This window comes from Pleurodeles waltl, chromosome 7 (genome assembly GCF_031143425.1).
Source record: "Pleurodeles waltl isolate 20211129_DDA chromosome 7, aPleWal1.hap1.20221129, whole genome shotgun sequence".
NCBI lineage: Eukaryota > Metazoa > Chordata > Amphibia > Caudata > Salamandridae > Pleurodeles > Pleurodeles waltl.
In genome coordinates, this window is record NC_090446.1 from 404,868,855 (window position 1) to 404,892,083 (window position 23,229).

Sequence of the window (23,229 nt, forward strand, 5' to 3'; positions counted from 1 at the left end):
CATGGCACCACAAAGACACCACCGATTCTCAGAGGAGGAGCTAAGGGTCATGGTGGAGGAAATCATCAGGGTAGAGCCTCAGCTATTTGGAGCACAGGTGCAGCAGATATCCATTGCTAGGAAGATGGAGCTATGGCGGAGGATAGCGGACAGGGTCAACGGCGTGGGACAGCACCCCAGAACAAGGGATGATATCAGGAAGAGGTGGAATGACCTGCGGGGGAAGGTATGTTCCACGGCAGCAAGACACCAGCTCGCAGTACAGAGGACTGGCGGTGGACCCCCACCTCCTTCCCCACAACTAACAACATGGGAGGAGCAAGCCTTGGCAATCATGCATCCTGAGGGCCTGGCCAGAGTAGGAGGAGGACTGGACTCTGGTAAGTCAACTCTAAACTACTACTACCCCCCTACCTGCATGCCAACACATACCCCCACCCTCACTCCCATCACTCCACCACTTCCCACACACCCCACCATCACATCTCACTCATCGTAATGCCAAGCCCTGCATGCTCTACGAATGCATGGACATTACTCACAGCCCTGTATGCACACCTATCACCAAAGCATGCACACTAGAGAGAATCAGCTATCCCACCACATACCAACTCACACACGTTAAAGCTGCCAGAGCAAATACAAACATAGAGGGCAACCCACTGATGCACAATATGTCACAATCAAAAACAATAACACTACATTTACATCCCCACAGGTATCCCAGCCAATGTCAGCGGAGAAGAGGTGCCAGCACTATCCAGTCCCCCCACAGAAGAGGCCCACAGTGATGACAGCAACTTTGGTCGCCTGGATCTGGATGACCAACCTGGCCTGTCAGGGACCTCTGGACAGTCGGTTACCCAGGCACAGTCATACACCACCACAGAACCTCCCCCGTCAGAAAACACCAACACAGCACCCACCCAGCATACACATACCTCTGTCCCCAGGACACATCAATCATCAGTGTGTCCACCACTACAGGGACCCCAGGGCATACCTCGCACCCAAGACAATCAGGGACCTGGGGTCAGTGACACAAGGTTCAGGGGACAGAGGCACAGGACAACAGGGACACTGGGAGGACTGCTGTGTACAAGGGGGAGGACAGTCCCAGGAAACCGACTCTCCAGGAGGCACTGACCGAGATCCTGGGAGCATACCAACATTCCCAGGATTCGCTGGGCCAGATCCTGGACAAGATACAGGAGAACAGGCGGCTGCAGGAGGGACAGTACCAGGGGATCAGGGAGGACTTGCAGTCCATTAACACCACCCTGGTCTTCATTGCAGGGGTGCTGGCAGACATGGGCAACATTATGAGGAAGGCAGTCTTACAACAGCGGGCCCCTGCCACTTGCCAGACATCTGAAGAGCCTTCCACCTCCGCTGCCGCTAATGGACAGGAGGCCCCGCCACAGGACCAACAGGCCACCAGCACCCCTGCCACTGCAGAAGGCGAACCACCCCGCAAACGTTCCCTGCGATCCAGGGGGAAGCCAGAGACAATTGCCAAGACCCCCGCCAGGAAATGAGACCCTCCTGATTATCACCCTTGGTCCCACTCTGTCACCCTGTCCACCTTGAACTGCCATTGCTCCCCTTCCTTTGTCACCATGGACAATGCACCTGTGCTACAAATAGACTGGAATTCTACCCTGGTCTTTTCTCCATCATCACCCCATCCCAATGCACTTGCCCTACTCCTCCTTATCACTTCAATAAATACCCTTTGAATTAATACAAGTATGGAGTATGTCAAATAATTTAAGTATGTATTTGTTTAACAAGGTTCAAACATTGCAAATCAACTGTAGAATTGCCAAAAGGTACAGTGATTGGGCATACAAGTGGGAAATTACAGCCTTGCCAGGGACAATGTGAAACAAAAAATACCAATGAAATGTGAAGTTACACTGTCTTACCTGTGTGTCACTGGAAGTATTGTCGAATTACTGCAGTTATGTTGTCCTCATCCTCTGCCTTATCTTCACTGTCCACAGTGTCCACTGCTGGCACACGGCCATCTCCAGCCTCCTACTCCTGCAGAAAAGGCACATGTCATCGCATGGTAAGGTTATGCAACATGCAGCATGCCACGGTTATCTGGCAGACCTTCTTGGATGAGTAGCACAGGGATCCACCTGTTAGATGGAGACACCGAAACCTGGTCTTCAGGAGGCCAAAGGTACGTTCAATTATCCTTCTTGTTCACCCGTGGGACTCATTGTAACGTTCCTCTGCCCTTGTCCTGGGATTCCTCTCAGGGGTCAGTAGCCATGATAGGCTGGGGTAACCAGAGTCACCTGCAAATATCGAGGGACAACATTTAGCCACACACTATCCCATATGGCCCACACCATACCTAGACACCAACATCCACTGGGTGGGAACCAGGGCTCACCTATTAGCCACACCCGGTGCCTGCACAGTTGGGCCATCACATTTGGGATGCTGCTATTCCGCAGGATAAAGGCTTCATGCACCGAACCAGGATACTTAGCATTGACGTGGGAGATGTACTGGTCCGCCAGGCACACCATCTAGACATTCCTTGAGTGAAAACTCTTTTGATTTCTGAACACCTGTTCATTTTGCCGGAGGAGGGGACAAATGCAATATGTGTGCCATCAATTGCCCCAATTATGTTGGGGATATGTCTCATTGCATAGTGGCCAAATCCTCCACTTGGGGGAAAACAATGTAGCTGCACATGTGTTTAATCAGGGCAGCCAACACTCATGTCAGCACTACTGAGAACATTGGCTGTGACATTCCTGCTGCCAAGCCCACTGTCACTTGGAAAGAACCAGTTGCCAAGAAATGGAGCACAGATAGCACTTGCACAAGAGGGGGGATCCCAGTGGGGTGACGGATAGCAGATATCAGGTCAGGCTCCAGTTGGGCACACAGCTCTGTGATTGTGGCCCTGTTAAGTCTGTATTCATCCACAGCGGTAGCTATGTATGGGGCAAAAGAGTGAGGAGCGGTCACAAACTGTACATTGTACCCACAACAGTACAATGCATGATGTTAATTTGAAATGGATAAGTGGTGTTTGTCCTGTATGTCCAATTGTGAACTGTGACGCAGTTATAATCCAGGGCCTGCCCACCCCCCTGAAATGGCGTCCCCCTATCCTGTGTGGAGGGACAGGTGGAAGTGAGGTAATTCTGCTGACGTTGTGCGCTGTTGCAGGAGGCGGTCGGGAACCGCCGTGCAACGCCTCATTGGATAATATTGGGCCCTATGGGGCACAGTCGCCGGCGGTGATGGAATGCCCCGCCGTAGATGTCACTGACATTTTCTATCTGTTTACTCACTTGCTACCTGACCTTCAACAGGAGAGGACCTACACTGCATGTGCTGCTGTGACCTGTGTCTGGAACCTACCATGGCGCATGTGACTGGGGAAAGGGCCCATGCCTTCACCTCAGCGGAGTTGGAAAGACTGGTGGATGAGGTCCTACCCCATTACGGACTGCTGTGTAGGCCTCCAGACCAACAGGTGAGTACAATGTGAGCACGATGCATGGGGCTTGAATGCATGGAGCGATGTGTGTGAAGGCCTCGGTTGGGGGGGGGTTGGTGGATGTTCCCTGGGTGGCATGCAGCTTGTGTGATGGGCCATGTGTGTGCAAATGGGGATGGGAAGGGGTATGGTGGGCCATGAGTGTAACATGAAGGACGGTCTGACTAATACCTTTCCCTGTGAGTATTTCTCTGCAGGTTAGCGCCAATCAAAAGAAGGGTATATGGCGTACCATCGCCAAGGACATGCGGGCCCTGGGGGTCTATGGCAGGCAGAGCACCCACTGTCGGAAATGGTGGGAGGACCTGAGACGGTGGGCACAGAAGACGGCGGAGGCCCAGCTGGGGATGGCCTCCCAACGAGGAAAGGGTGCCCGTCGAACCTTTACCTCCCCCTGATGGCCCGCATATTGGGGTTGGCCTATCCGGAGCTGGATGGGTGCTTGAGGGCATCACAGCGGCCACAAGGGTGTGAGTACAGTGCCCATCATTACAACTTACGCCTGGTGTGGTGGTATTCGGGTGGTGGATGTGTGTCTGTGGGTGCCCCTAGGCAAGGCCTGACATTGCAGAGTAGGTCCCATGTTGGGCAGGGTTCTGATGTGAAATTCCTCCTGCCTAGCTTGTAGGCATCCACAACTGGGCAAGGCTCTGGGGGTCCCAGGTATGCTGCAGTTGGCGGTAAGTGTCCCTCCCCATGCCCTGGTGGCTAGCATTGTTACTGGTAGTGCATTGCATAGTGCGTAGGCTTGTTCCCTGTGTGTGAGGGTGGTATGTACGCCAACGGTGGTGTTGGTGCAGCCACTGACCAAGTGTATCCTTTGTCTCTCCCCCCCCCTTTTGATTTCTCACCCCATCCTTATGTGCATTAGCATCATCTCGTGGAGGAGCAGAGGCATCGGCGACAGAGGGAGCTGCATGCCATAGGATCCAGGAGGCAGATTCCACCGATGGTGAGGGCACCAGTGGGAAGGAGGGCGAGGGGAGCACCACAGCAGAGACTGGAGGGGACAGTTCTGACACAGATACCTCCTCCGATGGAAGCTCCCTGGTGGTGGCGGACACCTCTGTGACCACCGCAGCCACAGGTACATCCGCCACCCCTATACTAGTGCTGCCCTCCCAGCAGCCCCTCATCAAGTTGCCCGTGCCCGTTCACCCAGGAGGGTGGGCATCTCCTTCGCCCCGGCACCTCAGGCCCTGCCCCAGTGAGCCCTGCTGTCCTGAGTGAGGAGGCTATTGACCTCCTGAGATCCATCTCTGTTGGGCACTCAACCATTGTGAATGCTATCCAGGAGCTGGCAGCCCAAATGCAACAGAGAAATGCATTTCTGGAGGGCATTCACACTGGCTTGGTGGCTCAACAGAGATCAATCCAGGCTCTGGCCTCCTCTCTGATGGCAGCCATTGTCCCTGTTTCCACCCTCCCCCCTCCAACTTTCTCTTCCCAATCCCATTCCCCTCAACCCCAACCTATCCCAAGCACACAGGCAGACCATCATGCACACAAGACAACACACGAGTGGCACAGGCAAACACAAGCACCACACTTCATCCCACAGGCACTCACACAAACACCACCCAGACGCAGACATACCAACATCCACTGCCTCCACTGTGGCCACCTCCTCCTCCTCTACCCCCCTCCTAATTGCATCTGCACTTACACCTGCATGCACTACATCCTCATCCACTACCGCCATTACCATCACACCGAGCAGAACACACACCTCACTGGCAGACACCTCCACAACAGCCATGCACACGTCACCTGTGTCCTTTACGCATGGACTCTAGAGTGCGACATTCAGGGGATTTGTGGTGGAAAGGAGATCAGCCTTTTCTCATGAGCAATAAATCTCAGTCACACACGGGCAATGAAGGAGACGCGGTAAAGTTTTCAATAGGTTTATTAACAAGACTGCAAACTACTGTAAAATGCATGAGCTGCAATTAATAGGATAATGAACAATGGAAGAAGCAGAATTGTGAAGATGAGAGTTGTGAACACAAAGACTACCTCACCATCTTGCAATAAACATAAGGTGTAAAATATCCCTAAAGCCCTAGCATGGAAAACCTAATGTCTAATGTAACGAGAGCTAGGTGTGGTAAACCTAATCTGTTAGTACTGTGTCCATGAGAAGTGCCCCAAACCTTTGTTACCTTGGAATGAGGTCTCTAGGTCAAGTCTTAGTGACATGAAGGCTGGATCTGCATCAAGGCAACGTGCAGCATAGATGGCGTCAATAGCATGTGGTAGGAATCCCTCTGATAACCTTGTCTGCGTGAGATGTATTTATACAGATCTTGTAGGACCCCTGATGCAGGTAGATTCCCAAACAATAGAAAAGAAGGCATGCTTAGGGCGGCAATTATATAAACAATTCACTCCAAAAGTACATTATGTTCCTGTCACACGTAAGAGGGAAAGGGACATGATGTGAATACCTACGGATCTCACTTAACTTTGACGCTGATAGTGATGCCTTTACTGAGTGGCACTTATAATGTAAAATCAAAACATTTCACTAACTATAAACACAGCAGGTGAGTGTCCCTTTAAAGACGGTTTTGTCTTGTTGCTTTGGACAGAGCCGCTGTCCACAGGAGTTTCTTGGCCCTTTGGGTTGCAGGGCAGCCCTCTAAGTCGGCAGAGGTCGCTGGTCCCGCTAGATGTGTCTCTGTTGCAGGTTCTTTGAATCTGGAGACAGGCCGGTAGGGCTGGGGCCAAAGCAGTTGTTGTCTCCTTCTTCTCTGCAGGGTTTTCAGGTCAGCAGTCTTTCTTCTTGTTAGGTCATCAGAAATCTGATTTCCTGGGTTCAGGGTTGCCCCTAAATACTGAATTTAGGGGTGTGTTAGGGTCACAGGGCTGTAGCCAATGGCTGCTGTCCTTGAGGGTGGCTACACCCTTCTTGGGCTCCCTCCCTTTGGGGAGGCGAGCACATCCCTATCCCTTTTGGGCTAAATCCTCCAAACCAAAATGGAGGATTTTCCAAGGAGGGGGCACTTGAGCTCTGGTCACCTTAGGGATGGACCTGGCTGACGGGGTGGCTCCTCCTTGTTTTTCTCATTATCACCTCCAGCCTTCCCGCCACAAATGGGGGCAGTGGCAGGAGCGGCGGGCCTCTCCACTAGCTGGGATGCCCTGTGGCACTGTAACAAAAGGGGAGAGCCTTTGAGGCTCACCGCCAGGTGTTACAGTTCCTGCAGGGGGAGGTGAGAAGCACCTCCACCCAGTACAGGCTTTGTTCCTGCCACAAAGTGACAAAGGCACTCTCCCCATGTGACCAGCAAATCGTCTGGTTGTGGCAGGCTGGCAGAAACTGGTCAGCCTAACACTAGAAGTCGGATTGGTATTCAGGGGGCATCTCTAAGATGCCCTCTGGGTGCATTTTACAATGAATTCCACACTGGCATCAGTGTGCATTTATTGTGCTGATAAGTTTGATACCAAACTTCCCAGATTTCAGTGTAGCCATTATGGAACTGTGGAGTTTCTGTTTGACAAACTCCCAGACCATGTACTCTTATGGCAACCATGCACTTACAATGTCTAAGGTTTTGCTTAGTCACTGTAGGGGCATAGTGCCCATGCACATATGCCATCACTAGTGGTATAGTGCACCCTGCCTTAGGGCTGTAAGGCCTGCTAGAGGGATGACTTGCCTATGCCACAGGCAGTGTGAGGCTGGCATGGCACTCTGAGGGGAGTGTCATGTCGACTTAGTCATTTTCTTCCCACCAGCACACACAAGCTGTGAGGCAGTGTGCATGTGCTGAGTGAGGGGTCCCCAGGGTGGCATAAGACATGCTGCACCCCTTAGAGACCTTCCCTGGTATCAGGGCCCTTGGTACCAGGGATACTATTTACATGGGACTTATCTGAGTGCCAGGGCTGTGCAAATTGTGGAAGCAAAGGTACAGACTAGGGAAAGAACACTGGTGCTGGGGCCTGGTTAGCAGGGTCCTAGCACACTTTCAATAATAACTTGGCATCAGCAAAAGGCACAATGTCAGGGGGTAACCATGGCAAGGAGGCATTTCCTTACACAACTCATCCCCCCAAATGAAAGAGGATGAGACTAACCTTTCCCAAGAGAGTCTTCATTTTCTAAGTGGAAGAACTTGGAAAGGCCATCAGCATTGGCATGGGCAGTCCCAGGTCTGTGCTCCACTACAAAGTCCATTCCCTGTAGGGATATGGACCACCTCAACAGTTGAGGGTTTTCTCCTTTCATTTGCATTAGCCATCTGAGAGGTCTGTGGTCAGTTTGAACTATGAAGTGAGTACCAAAAAGGTATGATCTCAACTTATTCAGGGACCAGACCACAGCAAAGGCCTTCCTCTCAATGGCACTACAACGCTGCTCCCTGGGGAGTAACCTCCTGCTAATAAAAGCAACAGGTTGGTCAAGACCATCATCATTTGTTTGGGACAGTACTGCTCCTATCCCATGTTCAGCAGCATCTGTCTGCATAATTAACTGCTAAGAGTAATCTGGAGCTTTCAAACCTGGTGATGTACACAGTGCTTGCTTCAGGGTGTCAAAGGCCTTTTGACAGTCCACGATCCAGTTCACTTTCTTGGGCATTTTCTTGGAGGTAAGTTCTGTGAGGGGTGTCACCTTTGATCCATATCCCTTCACAAACCTCCTATAGTACCCAGTCAAGCCAAGGAATGCCCTGACTTGAGTCTGGGTTTTTGGAGCTACCCAGTCCAGAATAGTCTGGATCTTGGGTTGGAGTGGCTGAACCTGGCCTCCACATACAAGGTACCCAAGTAAACCACAGTACCCTGTCCTATCTGACATTTAGATGCCTTGATATAGAGGCCTGCTGCTTGCAGGGCCTGCAAAACCGTCTTCAGGTGGACCAGGTGATCCTGCCAGTTGGAGCTAAAGTCAGCAATATCATCAAGATAAGCTGCACTAAAGGACTCCAAGCCAGCAAGGACTTGATTCACCAACCTCTGGAAGATGGCAGGGGCATTCTTTAAGCCAAAGGGCATCACAGTAAACTGGTAGTGCCCTTCGGTGTGGAGAATGCTGTTTTCTCTTTTGCTCCTGGTGCCATTCTTATTTGCCAATACCCTGCTGTTAAGTCAACAGTACTTAAGTATTTGGCAGCACCCAATTTGTATATTAGTTCATCTGCTCTTGGAATGGGGTGAGCATCTGTCTTGGTGAAAGAGTTAAGCCCCCTGTAGTCACCACAAAACCTCATCTCTCTCTTGCCATCTTTTGTGTGAGGTTTAGGGACCAAGACCACTGGGCTAGCCCAGGGACTGTCAGAGTGCTCAATCACTCCCAACTCCAGCATCTTGTAGACTTCCACTTTTATGCTTTCCTTAACTTGGTCAGACTGTTTAAAATATTTGTTTTTGACAGGCATGCTGTCTCCTGTGTCCACATCATGGGTACACAGGGGTGTCTGACCAGGGGTTAAAGAAAAGAGATAAGCAAACTGCTGGAGGACTTGCCTGCAGTCAGCCTGCTGTTGGCCAGAGAGGGTGTCTGAACAGATCACTCCATCTACTGAGCCATCTTTAGGGTCAGTGGCGAAGAGATCAGGGAGAGGTTCACTCTCTGCTTCCTGGCCCTCATCTGTAACCATTAACATGTTTACATCTGCCTTATAATGAAAGACTTTGAGGCGGTTCACATGGATCACCCTATTGGGGGGTCCTGCTTGTGCCTAGGTCAAATAGGTAGGTGACCTGACTCTTTTTCTCTAGCACTAGGTAGGGGCCACTCCACCTGTCCTGAAGTGTCCTTGGAGCCACAGGCTCCAGAACCCAGGCTTTCTGCCCTGGCTGAAACTCAACCATAGCAGCATTTTGGTCATACCACATCTTCTGGAGCTCTTGGCTGGCCTCAAGGTTTTTGCTTACCTTTTCCATGTACTCTGCCATCCTTGAACATAGGCATAGTACATAGTCCACCACATCTTGTTTAGGCTAATGGAGAGGTCTCTCCCAGCCTTCCTTTACAAGAGCTAGTGGTCCCCTAACAGGATGGCCAAACAGAAGTTCAAAGGGGGACACCTCTACTCCCTTCTGAGGCACCTCACTGTAGGCGAAAAGCAGGCATGGCAAGAGGACATCCCATCTCCTTTTCAATTTTTCAGGGAGCCCCATGATCATGCCCTTCAATGTCTTGTTGAATCACTCAAAAATACCATTGGTTTGTGGATGGTATAGTGTGGTGAATTTGTAAGTCACCCCACACTCATTCCACATGTGTTTCAGGTAAGGTGACATGAAGTTGGTACCTCTGTCAGAAACTACCTCTTTAGGAAATCCCACTCTGGTAAAAATACCAATGAGTGCCTTGGCTACTGCTGGGGCAGTAGTGGATCTAAGGGGAATTGCTTCAGGGTACCTAGTAGCATGATCCACTACTACTAGGATATACTGATTCCCTGATGCTGTGGGAGGTTCTAATGGACCCACTATATCCACTCCCACTCTTTCAAAGGGGACCCCCACCACTGGAAGTGGAATGAGGGGGGCCTTTGGGTGGCCACCTGTCTTACTACTGGCTTGACAGGTGACAGAGGAGGTACAAAACTCTTTTACCTTCTGGGACATACTGGGCCAATAGAAATGGTTGACTAACCTCTCCCATGTCCTGGTTTGTCCCAAATGCCCAGCAACAGGAATGTCATGGGCTAAGGTGAGAATGAACTCCCTAAACTCCTGAGGCACTACCACTCTCCTAGTGGCACCAGGTTTGGGATCTCTTGCCTTAGTGTTAAGGAGTCCATCTTCCCAATAGACCCTGTGAGTTCCACTGACATTTCTTTTTCTTGCTCAGCTGCTTGCTGTCTTAGGCCTTCAAGAGAGGGGCAGGTTTCTTGTCCCTTACACAGCTGTTCACTTGAGGGTCCTCCTGGGCCCAAGACAAGAGCTCAACCTGATAAGGTCCCAGGTCCATGGACTCAGTTCCCTCAGAGGATAGGACTTCTTCCTGGGAAGAAAGGTTATTTTTCTTGTGCTGTGTTGAAACTGGTTCCCCAGTCTTCTTTCTTTTTCTCTTGGAAGGTTGGGCCATTATCCCAGACTACAACACTTCTTTTCACCCTGAGCCCTGCACTGTGCCCTTGTCTTGACACACACCAGATCAGGGATACCCAGCATGGCTGCATGGGTTTTGAGTTCTACCTCAGCCCATGCTGAGGACACCAAATCATTTCCAAGCAGACATTCTACTGGTATAGCAGAAGAGACTACCACCTGTTTCAGGCCAGTGACCCCTCCCCATTCTAAAGTTACCATTGCATTGGGATGGACTTTAGTATGATTGTCAGCATTGGTGACTGGGTATGTCTGTCCAGCCAGGTATTATCCTGGGGAAACCAGTTTGTCTGTCACCATAGTGAAACTGGCACCTGTATCCCTTAGGGCTTCTACTCTAGTCCCATTGATTAAGAGCTGCTGCCTGTATTTTTGCATGTTAGTTGGCCAGGCAGCAAGTGTGGCTATTCCAATACTAACTGGAGTAGTAGTTGTGGGACTTTTCTTGGGACAGGCCTTGTCTCCAGTTTGGTATCCATGCAGAGTACAGATGCAACACCAGGCCTTTTTGCGATCAAAGTTTTTACCCTTGTACCCAAATGAGGATTGTGAAGAGGCTTTGGACCCTCCCTCCTGAGCAGGTTTTTGGGACCCTATAGAAGACTCTTTACTTTTTCCTTGGATGTCTCAACACTCTTCCCCTGGAGAGGCTTTGTGACCCCTTTCTTTTGGTCACCCCCTGTGGAAGTCTTGGTCACCCTAGTATTAATCCAATGGTCTGCCTTCTTTCCCAATTCTTGGGGAGAAATTTGACCTAGGTGTACCAGATGCTGATGCAGTTTATCATTGAAACAATTACGTAAAAGATGTTCTTTCATAAACAGGTTATACAGCCCATTATATTCATTTACACCACTGCCATTAATCCAACCGTCTAGTGTTTTGACTGAGAAGTCAACAAAATCAACCCAGGTTTGGCTCGATGATTTTTCAGCCCCCCTGAGCCTAATCCTGTACTCCTCAGTTGAGAATCAAAAGCCCTCATTCAGGGTAGCATTCATGAGGTCATCGGATTCTGCATCTTTATTAGAGAGTGTGAGGAGTCTATCCCTACACTGTCCAGTGAACATTTCCCAAAGGAGAGCACACCAGTGAGATTTGTTTACTTTTCTGGTTGCACAAGACCTCTCAAAAGCTGTGAACCACTTGGCGATATCATCACCGTCTTCATATTTTGTTACAATCCCTTTGGGGATTTTTAGCATATCAGTATTCTCTATGACCCTATTTATGTTGCTGCCACCATTGATGGGAGCTAAACCCATCTCTTGTCTTTCCCTCTCTAGGAACTGTCTCTCTAAAGCCAATCTTTTGGCCATCCTGGCTAACAGTAGGTCATTGTAGGGAGTTTGCTCTGTATATACTATTTCAAAGAAAGAAATAGTGTGCACAGAGTCCAAGGGTTCCCCTTAGAGGTAAGATAGTGGCAAAAAGAGATAATTCGAATGCTCTATTTTGTGGTAGTGTGGTCGAGCAGTAGGCTTATCAGAGGGTAGTGTTAAGCATTTGTTGTACACACGCAGGCAATAAATGAAGAACACACACTCAAAGACTTTCTCGAGGCCAATAGGTTTTTATATTGAAAAATATATTTTCTTTGTTTATTTTAAGAACCACAGGTTGAAGATTTACAAGTAATACTTTAAATGTAAGATACTTCACTTAGATACTTTAGGAACTTTGACTAAAAGCAATATCACATACAGTCTTTGTAAAAAATGGCAATAAGCTATTTTCAAAGTGGACACTGCAAAAATAAACAGTTCCTGGTGGAGGTAAGTAAAGGTTCGTTTTGTAGGTAAGTAAAACACTTACAAGTCTCAAAGTTGGGGCATAGATAGCCCACCGTTGGGGGGTTAAGGCAACCCCAAAGTTACCACACCAGCAGCTCAGGGCCGGTCAGGTGCAGAGGTTAAAGAGGTGCCCAAAACACATAGGCTTCTATGGAGAACAGGGGTGCCCCGGTTCCAGTCTGGCAGCAGGTAAGAACCTGCGTCCTCTGGGGGCAGACCAGGGGGGTTTTGTAGGGCACCGGGGGGGACACAAGAAGACACAGAAAGTACACCCTCAGCGGCACAGGGGCGGCCGGGTGCAGAGTGCAAACAGGCGTCGGGTTTTGTATAGGAAGTAATGGAGGGACCCGGGGGTCACTTCAACGATGCTGGCAGGCACAGAGGGGGATCCTTGGGGCAGCCACCACCTGGGCTAGGCAGAGGGTCTCCTTCGGGTTGCTCCCGCACTGGAGTTCGGTTCCTTCAGGTCCTGGGGGCTGCGGGTGCAGTGTTGGTTCCAGGCATCGGGTCCTTTGTTACTGGCAGTCAGGGGGAGCCTCTGGATTCTCTCTGCAGGCATTGCTGTGGGGGTTCAGGGGGGGTCGTCTCTGTTTACTCACCGGCTCGCAGTCGCCGGGGAGTTCTCCCTGAGGTGTTGGTTTTCTGCAGGTCGAGCCGGGGGCGTCGGGTGCAGAGTGGGAAGTCTCACGCTTCTGTCGGGAAACGTGAGTCTTTAAAGTTGCTTCTTTGTTGCAAAGAAGTTGCAGGTTTTTTAACAGAGCCGCTGTTCATGGGATTTTTTTGGTCCTTGGGTGCAGGGCAGTCCTCTGAGGCTTCAGAGGTCGCTGGTCCCTGTTGGATGCGTCACTGTTGCAGTTTTCTTCGAAGTTGGGAAACAGGGCGGTAGGGCTGGGGCCAAAGCAGTTGTCGTCTCCATCTACTCTGCAGGGCTTCAGGTCAGCAGTCCTCCTTCTTGTTAAGGTTGCAGGAATCTAGTTTCCTAGGTTCTGGGGTGCCCCTAAATACTGAATTTAGGGGTGTGTTTAGGTCTGGGAGGGCAGCAGCCAATGGCTGTCCTTGAGGGTGGCTACACCCTCTTTGTGCCTCCTCCCTATGGAGATGGAGGATTTCTCAAAGCAGGGGTCACCTCAGCTCAGGACACCTTAAGGGCTGTCCTGATTGGTGGGTGACTCCTCCTTGTTTTTCACATTACCTCCTCCAGCCTTGCCGCCAAAAGTGGGGGCAGTGGCTGGAGGGGCAGGCATCTCCACTAGCTGGGATGCCCTGTGGCGCTGTAACAAAAGGGGTGATTCTTTGAGGCTCCCCGCCAGGTGTTACAGTTCCTGCAGGGGGGGGGGTGAGAAGCACCTCCACCCAGTACAGGCTTTGTTCCTGGCCACAGAGTGACAAAGGCACTCTCCCCATGTGGCCAGCAACTCGTCTGGTTGTGGCAGGCTGGCAGAAACTGGTCAGCCTAACACTAGAAATCGGATTGGTATTCAGGGGGCATCACTAAGATGCCCTCTGGGTGCATTTTACAATTAATTCCACACTGGCATCAGTGTGCATTTATTGTGCTGAGAAGTTTGATACCAAACTTCCCAGATTTCAGTGTAGCCATTATGGAACTGTGGAGTTTCTGTTTGACAAACTCCCAGACCATGTACACTTATGGCAACCCTGCACTTACAATGTCTAAGGTTTTGCTTAGTCACTGTAGGGGCATAGTGCCCATGCACATATGCCATCACTAGTGGTATAGTGCACCTTGCCTTAGGGCTGCAAGGCCTGCTAGAAGGCGGACTTGCCTATGCCGCAGGCAGTGTGAGGTTAGCATGGCACTCTGAGGGGAGTGCCATGTCGACCTAGTCATTTTCTCCCCACCAGCACACACAAGCTGTGAGGCAGTGTGCATGTGCTGAGTGAGGGGTCCCCAGGGTGGCATAGACATGTTGCAGCCCTTAGAGACCTTTCCTGGCATCAGGGCCCTTGGTACCAGGGGACTTATCTGAGTGCCAGGGCTGTGCCAATTGTGGAACCAAAGGTACAGACTAGGGAAAGAACACTGGTGCTGGAGCCTGCTTAGCAGGGTCCCAGCACACTTTCAATCATAACTTGGCATCAGCAAAAGGCAAAAAGTCAGGGGGTAACCATGCCAAGAAGGCATTTCCTTACAAAGGGTTTTTGTGGTGGTGCTATCACCACCGTAGGGTCAAAATGAGGGGCATAGTCTTTTTGTGTGTAGTTACGCCCCACAGGAATGAATGGGAAAAACTTAAAAAATGCATATAAAATCAGGCAAAGCTTGCACAAGTGTCACCTTCTATTTTCAGGTTAAGAACGTCAAGATGTCCTGTGGGCTAACCAGAGAAGTTTCAACAGTTCAAGCAAGAGCAGTGGCTAAACGTCTTGGAGCTGGTGCAGAACGGAGAAGGGGACTACTTGGAAACACACGGCACAGATGGACTTAAAGGTAAGTCCGGTAGGTCCCCTTGGAGTGCTGAGGTTGCAACTGGTTAGTGACCCCTAGAGCTCAGACAGTTTTCTGATGTAGGGAGCAGGGAGGCCAGGTACAATTCAGATAGGTCAGCCATGGGTTGTGCGTCAGGGAGTCTTTGGAGCCAGGTGCAGGTCACTTTGAGGGTAGATTGTAGGTCAGGAGGGCCACTGCGGGGATGGTCCTTGGTGTCCTGAAGTCCCTCGACTGGTACTTGCTTCTGGTCCTAAGGGAGTACAGAGTGAGCTGGTGTAGGGGGGATGCTTGAGGGAAGAGGTTTAACACCTCCAGCCAGGAAGGGCTGTGTGTTCTGGCTCCTGAAAGCAGAGGCTCTCACCCCAGAAGTCTAGACTTGTGTCTGGTGGTGGCAGGCTGGTGAAAATCAGCCAGCAGCCATGCTAGGGCTGTTAGGTTTTGCGGGGGCACCTCTAAAGTGCCCTCTGGGTGCATTTTATAATAAATCCAACACTGGCAGTGTGGGTTTATTATTCTGAGGTTTTTGACACCAAACAACCCAGTATTCAGAGAGGCCATCATGTAGCTGGGAAACTAGTAATGACCCACTGTCCAGTACATGTATTTGCTATGGCTCCTCCCCTGTACACTTACTATGCCTTATGGTTTTGTAATGACACAGGAGGCGCATATTGGCCCATGCACACATATGACCTCACATGCATTACAGTTCACCCTGCCTTAGGACTGTAAGGCCTGTCAGAGTGGTGACGTACCTATAGTGCATGCAGTGTTAGATGACATGGCACTCTTGGTGAGTGCCATGTCGAGTTTGCAACGTTTAAGTATACTTTGTCATGCACTTTCAATGGCAGTTTGCATGAGACTGGTGTGGGGGGTTTATCAGAGTGGCACAATTGGTGTTGCAGCTCTGGGGTACCCTCTTCAGTACCCATTCCCTAGGTACCAGGAGTACCATTTACTAGGGACTTACAAGGGGGGCTGAAGTGCAAAAACACAGTACAGTGGTGGGGAAAGAAACCTGGCACTGGGAACCTATTTAGCAGGGGCCCAGGGCACTTACAGTTTGAAACCACATCATTTTCAGGCAGAAAGTGGGGGGCTACCATGTCAAAAGAGGCCCTTTCTCACAGTATATACTGTATATCAAATTGTTGAAAGCTGCTGAATGGCCAATGCCAAGTCTGTGCAAGTTGCTGAATTCATTACACTAACTCATGCCTTTATTCTGGCTGAGAAAAAGATTGCAACAATGTATGTGGTCTCAAAGTATGTATTTGGAATAACACCTGACATTGGGCTCCTCTGAATAAAAAGGGGGTTCCTGACATCAACTGGAACCCTGATGAAAATGGCCTATATGTATTGAATCTGTAAAACACTTTGATGTTCCCCCTAAGAATTTGCAGTTGTCAAGTGTGCCACACACCAATATCTTCAATATGAAGTGCCCCACGGAAACGCTCTTGTGAATTCAGACATCAGAAAGCTGCTCTGTCATGAACTGCTGAAGCTGCTATGTATGTGGTACAAACTAATTTGCTTCCTGTACCTTCCCCGAAATATTTGTTTTGCTGCAGAAATAAACCTCTGAGAGGTAAAAACAATACTGGATCAAGCAGAAGTGTGAAAGGGACCACAAAGGAGTGAGGAGAGACAGCTTAGGGCATATGGTCGCGCTGACATTTCTGGCATGATCCGTGCTGCTGCAGCCATTTGCTTGTGCCATGGCCCAAAATCATTGCCACTCCTGTGTCCCCTGTTAGTTCCATAGTCACGGGAAAGAGATCAAGACCACCACATTTGCTCATTCCCTTCCTTGGGACCCATTCATCCATCAGCAGATGGACTTAATTTGAATGCCAAGGTGTGAATCATACTCCTATGTACTTGTAATTGGGAGCAGAGAGGTATACACACTCCAAGATTCCAATTGATACTCTTAAAATAAAAACTATAGTAACTATTTATATTTTTTTAGCCAAGGAAAACCTTTCTTTATAACAAGCCAAAAACAGTGACTGAATAACATCACAGTCAAAGTACAAAATTAAGAAAAAATCTCCAAAAATGTTAGAATCAACATGATGCGGCATTTGACAAAAACAGGCCCTTAAACAACAAAAGTGGACAAATCTTGCGGGCATTCGTAAAACAGTCTTTCAGGGGAGCGTGGCTACGCAAGATGGCTGACAGGACGCATTCCTAGTAGGCTCCCAATAACCTCAGCGATATCCTGCATTATCCTGCCGAACTAAGAGTGAACTGACCCCATATTTTTGAGGGGGCGGTGCACAGTCACCCCTGAACCTGGGTGAACGCCTCTCCGGGGTCGTGTAGCCGCTTGATGAGGAGAGGGCAGAGAGGCCAAAGGTGCCCCGTTTGGGCTGGAGCGAGGTGGTTCCCTGGTTTTGGGTTGGGCCACCTGGGCCCTCTGCTGTCTGGTGACCGGAGTTCAGCTTGTGCAGCGTCTGGGAGAGTGAGTCACCGGGTGGTGAAGTGCCAGAAAGGATAAGATGGAATCCTGGTCTTGATCGAGCCTGCTGTCGGCCGCGATGTGTGCCTAAGAGGATTCCTTGACGTTGAGGTGGCGGAGAGGTGTATGGCGTGCTTCTGACTGGGGCCTGGCCAGAGGCGCAAGGCTGCATGGGCCATGTACAGGCCGCCATCATGAGGTGGGCCTGGGCTGAACTGTGTTAGGAGGTCCCTGGCTTAGAGGGGGTAGTAGGGACCCCGTGATTGATTGGAGTGGCTGATTTGGGCCTAATTGAGGCCTGGCCATGACTGGCAGCGTGAATCCCGGAGCCTTGCAGGGTCTTCAAGGGGAGCAGGAGACAGTCCTGAGTCCTGCTGTTACATGATCTTGGGTGGCTCAGTTGGGGGTGTGGCCTGCCTTCCTCCTATCTGGTGACTGTGGCACAAACGTCAAGTCACATGCAGTTGGGTGAGCATTGTGATCCTCGTCATCTCTGGCCCTTCCCCCGTTGGTCTCAGGAGACTCTGGTGCGCCTTTTGGGAGTGGGGTGTCCCCCTTCATGTACAGGCTAGCTGTGCTGGACTGGTTTGAACAACCCTACCCACAGGAGAGCCTGTTGACCTGTGCCTGCCCCATTTACTGACAAGTGGGAGTTCCCACACAAAGTGCTGCTGCCTTAATTGAATAAATGGGGAAGAATCAACAGCCGGGCCCCTGCAGAGGAGCACCATGGAGCACTACACAACTCTGGCAACCGCCTCCCAGCGGCATACCTATCAAACTGCAGGTGGGTGTGGACCAGGATCTGGGTCCGTCACTGAGGAACCCTCAAGAGCTGTCCGGCTGGCAGCCATTCAGGGCACTAGAACTGTGTCAGAAAACAAGATCAAGACTGTGGACCTTGAGGTGAACCTGCTACGTACAGACCTCTGCAAGGTGTCGGACAAGGTACAGGTGGCTGATGACAGCATAGGTGAGCTCCAGACAGAGGTGGATACCTTACGTAAGTGGATGGCGGAAGTCTCTTCCTCATCTGAGACCTTGGAGGAGCGAATGGAAGATGTGGAGGGGCAGGTCGCGCCGCACAATGTCAGACTCCTGGGGCTCCCGGAACAAGCAGAGAAAGGGGCTACAGAACAATTTATTTAACAGTGGATTTGTGACACCCTGAAACCAAGTGGCTTATTCCCCCATGTCCACCACAGAAAGACCTCATTGGGCCCTGGTGAACCCGCCTGTAAGGATATGCCTCCTTGGCATGGTTACCCCCTGACTTTTTGCCTTTTGCTGATGGCAGTTATGATTGAAAGTGTGCTGGGACCCTGCTAACCAGGCCCCAGCACCAGTGTTCTTTCCCTAAACTGTACCTTTGCTTCCTCCATTGGCACAGCCCTGTCACTCATATAAGTCCCTTGTAAATGATACCCCTGGTACCAAGGGCCCTGATGCCAGAGAAGGTCTCTAAGAGCTGCAGCATGTTTTATGCCACCCTGGGACCCTTCACTCAGCACATGCACACTGCCTCACAGCGTGTGTGTGCCTGTGGGGAGAAAATGACTAAGTCGACATGGCACTCCCCTCAGAGTGCCATGCCAACCACACACTGCCTGTGGCATAGGTAGGTCACCCCTCTAGCAGGTCTTACAGCCCTAAGGCAGGGTGCACTATACCACAGGTGAGGGCATGTGTGCATGAGCACTATGCCCCTACAGTGTCTAAGCAAAACCTTAGACATTGTAAGTGCAGGGTAGACATAAGAGTATATGGACTGGGAGTCTGTCAAACACGAACTCCACAGTTCCATAATGGCTACACTGAAATCTGGGAAGTTTGGCATCAAACTTCTCAGCACAATAAATGCACACTGATGCCAGTGTGGCATTTATTGTAAAATGCACCCAGAGGGCATCTTAGAGATGCCCCCTGAATACAATCCGACCTCTAGTGTTGGGCTGACCAGTTTCTGCCAACCTGCCACAACTAGACGAGTTGCTAGCCACATGGGGAGAGTGCCTTTGTCACTCTGTGGCCAGGAACAAAGCCAGTACTGGGTGGAGGTGCTTCTCACCTCCCCCTGCAGGAACTGTAACACCTGGCCGTGAGCCTCAAAGGCTCACCCCTTTTGTTACTGCGCCACAGGGCATCCCAGCTAGTGGAGATGCCTGCCCCTCTGGCCACTGCCCCCACTTTTGGCGTTAAGGCTGGAGGAGATAATTCGAAAAACAAGGAGGAGTCACCCACCAGTCAGGACAGCCCCTAAGGTGCCCTGAGCTGAGGTGACCCCTGCCTTTAGAAATCCTCCATCTTAAGTTTAGAGGATTCCCCCAATAGGATTAGGGATGTGCCCCCCTCCCCTCCGGGAGGAGGCACAAAGAGGGTGTAGCCACCCTCCAGGACAGTGGCCATTGGCTACTGCCCTCCTCACCTAAACACACCCCTTAATTTAGTATTTAGGGGCACCCAAGGACCCAGGAAATCAGATTCCTGCAACCTGAACCAAGAAGAAGGACTGCTGACCTGAAAGCCCTGCAGAGACGATGGAGACGACAACTGCTTTGGCCCCAGCCCTACTGGCCTGTCTCCTGAATCGAAAGCCTGCAACAGCGACGCATCCAACAAGGACCAGCGACCTCTGAAGCCTCAGAGGACTGCCCTGAACCGAAGGACCAAGAAACTCCCATGAGCAGCCGCTTTGCTCAACAACAACAGCAACTTAGCAACTTTCTTGCAACTTTTAAAGACCTCACTCTTCCCACCCGAAGCGCGAGACTTCACCCTCTGCACCCGACGGCCCCCACTCGAGCTCCAGAGAACCAACACCACAGGGAGGATTCCCAGGCAACTGCGACCTCGTAAGTAGCCCGAGACGACCCCCCTGGATCCCCACAGCGACGCATGCAGAGAGAATCCAGAGGCTCCCCCTGACCGCGACTGCCTGTTACAAGGAACCCGATGCCAGGACCAAGCACTGCACCCGCAGCCCCCAGGACCAGAAGGAACCGAACATCAGTGCAGGAGTGACCCCCAGGCGACCCTCTGCCTACCCCAGTCGGTGGCTGGCCCGAGAAGCCCCCTGTGCCCTGCTTGCACCGCTAGAGTGACCCCCAGGTCCCTCCACTGAATCCAGTACAAAATCCGACGCCTGCTTTGCACACTGCACCCGGCCTCCCGTGTGCCACTGAGGGTGTGTTTTGTGTACCTACTTGGGTCCCCCTCATTGCTCTACAAAACCCCCCTGCTCTGCCCGCGGAGGACGTGGGTACTTACCTGCTGGCAGACAGGAACCGGAGCACCCCTGTTTTTCATAGGTGCCTCTGTATTTTGGGCACCTCTTTGACCTCTGCACCTGACCGGCCCTGAACTGCTGGTGTGGTAACTTTGGGGTTGCCTTGAACCGCCAATGGTGGGCTTCCTATGCCCAGGAACTTAGACTTGTAAGTGTCTTACTTACCCGACAAACTAACCATTAGTTACCTCCCCCAGGAACTGTTGATTTTTTCACTGTGTCCACTTATAAAATAGCTTATTGCCATGTTTACTAAAACTGTGTATGCTATTGCTCTAATTCAAAGTTCCTAACTTACCTGTGTGGAATACCTTGCATTTTATGTATTTACTTCAAATCTTGAACTTGTGGTTCTAAAAATAAATTAAGAAAATATATTTTTCTAAATAAAAACTATTGGCCTGGAGTTAAGTCTTTGAATGTGTGTTCCTCATTTATTGCCTGTGTGTGTACAACAAATGCTTAACACTACCCTCTGATAAGCCTACTGCTCGACCACACTACCACAAAATAGAGCAATAGAATTATCTAATTTTGCCACTATCTTACTTCTAAGGGGAACCGTTGGACTCTGTGCACACTATCTCTTACTTTGAGATAGTATATACAGAGCCAACTTCCTACACCGCCTCACCCTTGTGCGCCGCTGAGGGCTATTATTGCCTGCATCTTAAATTATAAAGACAGGGATTGTATCTTTCAAGCGGCCAGGGAAACTGACACTGCAGGTTGAGAATCAGAAGATCTCCATTTACCCTGACTACTTTACAAAAGTGTAGGATGCCTGGAAAACGTTCCTCAAAGTTGAAGACAAGCTGCGAGCCATGGGCATCCGCTACATGTTGCTGTATCCCTCCTCACTGAGGGTGGTCTCCAGGGGCAGTTCTAATTTCTTCGATCACCCTGAGGATGTCTGTTGATGGCTGGAGATGTGGTACAAGTTTCTCGTGGGGCGGGTGCTGTGGGCTGCCAGGGATTAGAAGACTGGGTCCCAGCGGACCAGTGGTGCGAGTGGTGCCTCCTAGATGGACTAAATTGAGACTGAGGCCCTCATTCTGACCTTGGCGGGCGGCGGAGGCCGCCCGCCAAAGTCCCGCCGTCAGATTACCGTTCCGCGGTCGAAAGACCGCGGCGGTAATTCTGACTTTCCCGCTGGGCTGGCGGGCGGTCGCCTTCAGACCGCCCGCCAGCCCAGCGGGAAAGAGGCTTCCACGATGAAGCCGGCTCGGAATCGAGCCGGCGGAGTGGAAGCTGTGCGACGGGTGCAGTTGCACCCGTCGCGTATTTCACTGTCTGCGCAGCAGACAGTGAAATACATGTAGGGGCCCTCTTACGGGGGCCCCTGCAATGCCCATGCCAGTGGCATGGGCACTGCAGGGGCCCCCAGGGGCCCCGCGACCCCCCCTACCGCCATCCGGATCCCAGCGGTCGGACCGCCGGGATCTGGATGGCGGTAGGGGGGGTCGGAATCCCCGCGGCGGTGCAGCAAGCTGCGCCGCCGTGGAGGATTCAATGGGGCGGCGGTACACTGGCGGGAGCCCGCCAGTGGTGCCGGTCCGACCGCGGCTTTACCGCCGCGGTCGGAATCCCCATTGGAGCACCGCCGGCCTGTCGGCGGTGCTCCCGCGGTCCTCCGCCCTGGCGGTCAAAGACCGCCAGGGTCAGAATGAGGGCCTGAGTCTGGTAGTGAATGGTCCCCCTTGGAGAATAGCACCCCGGGCATCAGGGTGGAGGCGACTCCCCCAGCTCCACCAACACATGTTTTTGGGAGCACTTGGTCCATTGTTCCAGGATCCAAGTTTCCCTGTCCTCTTTGCTTCTTAGCCTGAGCCCTGTTAAGAGCAAAGATGTGCCCTGGAAGGCCCAGCATGGCTGCATGGACCTCCAATTCTGCTTCAGCCCAAGCTTAAGTTTCCAAATAATTGCCCAATAGACACTCTATAGGTAAGTCAGTGGATACCACAACCTTTTTAGGACCAGTAAGCCTCCCCCATTTGAGATTCAAAACAGCCATAGAGTGGCTATCAGTGTAGTTATGGGCGTCAGTAACTTGATACTGATGACCATGTAGGTGATGCTCAGGGGCAACCAGTTTCTCCATCACCATAGTGACACTGGCACCTGTGGCCCTGTAGGCCTCAACCTGAACACCATTTATTGGGGGTGGATGGGTGTACTTATCCATATTAAGGGTACAAGCAACTAAGGTAGCAAGGTCAATGCCACCTCAGGGACTAAAACAGCCTCAGTGGTCTCCATAAATAGACCAACCCCCACTACATTTCCAAAAGTTAGCCCAGCTACACCCTTTGTTTGGCTATTTGTAGAGTGTTTTCCAACCACCCCTGCTATTACTAGGGGCACTAGTGAAAGCAGTGGGGGTTGTGGCGGTGGGAGGTTTGGTGTTTCTCTTCGTATAAGTGGGATCACTTGCCCAGTGGCCTTTGATTTTACACAAATAACACAAGGCTTTTTCTGATGGTTAGAAGAGGATTTGGGCCCACCACCCCAGAGTATTTTTGTGGGCCTGATGAAGACTCTGACTTCTTATCTTTGTCCCCACCCATGTCATGTGGCTTACAATCCTTCTTCTTGCTGTCCTTGTCACCC